The sequence below is a fragment of the Leguminivora glycinivorella genome, chromosome 10, assembly GCF_023078275.1.
Source record: "Leguminivora glycinivorella isolate SPB_JAAS2020 chromosome 10, LegGlyc_1.1, whole genome shotgun sequence".
Taxonomy (NCBI): domain Eukaryota; kingdom Metazoa; phylum Arthropoda; class Insecta; order Lepidoptera; family Tortricidae; genus Leguminivora; species Leguminivora glycinivorella.
This window is the reverse complement of record NC_062980.1, coordinates 7,029,126-7,030,472: the sequence shown is the minus strand read 5'-3', so window position 1 is coordinate 7,030,472 and position 1,347 is coordinate 7,029,126.

The window sequence follows — 1,347 nt, the reverse complement described above, 5'->3', positions numbered from 1 at the left end:
GCACCTTCTTTAAATAGTCTATTATACCTCGCTTCCCTGATAAATATGTATAATAGGTACACTGTAAACAAATAAGATGCTAAAAAATTGAGAAAGAGGCTTAATATTCAAATTTTCTATGGACGATAAACCTTTGACCCTGCATTTTCAATATTTAGAGTTCCGTGCCAAAAAGTTTGAGCAACTCGTGGTTCAGGGCAAAGTTGCGGGGACTGGAGCTCGTGGTAGTACTGGTAGTAGATCCCATATGAGATGGCAGCGATAGATATCCCAGTTTCCCAGTACATTTGAACACTCGCAGCCGTCAGAGAAGAATGGCGGAAAATTGTAAAACGTGTCTCTCAGGACTTATATTCTTTGCTCATAACACAGCATGATGACTACGACCACACTGTCAAGAGTGATACGCAGAAGAAGAAGAACCAAAAAGGTACAAAAAGAACCCTTATGGTACGCCTCTGTCCGTCTAGGCACACCTCGGACACTGGCGATAAAATATATTGAAAGAGGCGCATTCCTAGCACACAGTCTTAGCTCGTGTAGGTGAAAGCGTACTATGCTTGTATGAGTGAAATATGACAGGTTGACTGTTAGTGTTTTTGACAGGCGGTAACTGTGAGGTAACCGAGAGGGGGTGGGCGGCACTTTCAGCGGGGAGCGGGAGTGGCCATACTGTACTAGTCTGTCTGTTAAGTATTATAGCTCGCCGATGATCCGCCAACGTCAAGGTTTAGGAAAGCAAAGCACGCGCTTTATGAAGTCAATTGGCTGATGGGCCCTATATTCTTTAGCCGCCTTTTTTATTTAGTGATACCAAGGTGATACTTAAGATTTGCTTCATCGTTTTTATTCAGCCTGGCAAAAAAGAGTAGAAATTAAAAGGGTCGCCCCGTTTTGACACATTGATATGAAAGAGACGACACGATAATGTTGCCACTTTTTATAACCAGATCTTGGCACAAAAAAGGTACGAAATTAAAATTTTTTTTGGATATAAAACCTTTGACCTAGTAGCTGACAAACGACCGTACTGCACCGCGACCTTGAAACTTTTCACATAAGTGTGAGCGAGAAATAAATAACTCTTTCTCGCTCTCTCTTACAGGATAGTGCGTAATCTTGGTGAGGTGTGGCCATGTGATATTATGGCAATGTAAACCAACTGTAAGTAAACATTTTCAATCAAATTTAAAGTATGGCTCGTCAACGATTACACCAAGGTCAAGGTTTAGAAAGGCACGCGCTTAAAGTCAATTGACCGGTGAGTAAATTTTTCTTTGCCGCCTTTTTTAGTGACCAGATTTGGTTGACTGTCTATAATTTCTACTCTTTTTATTGCAAAACAGG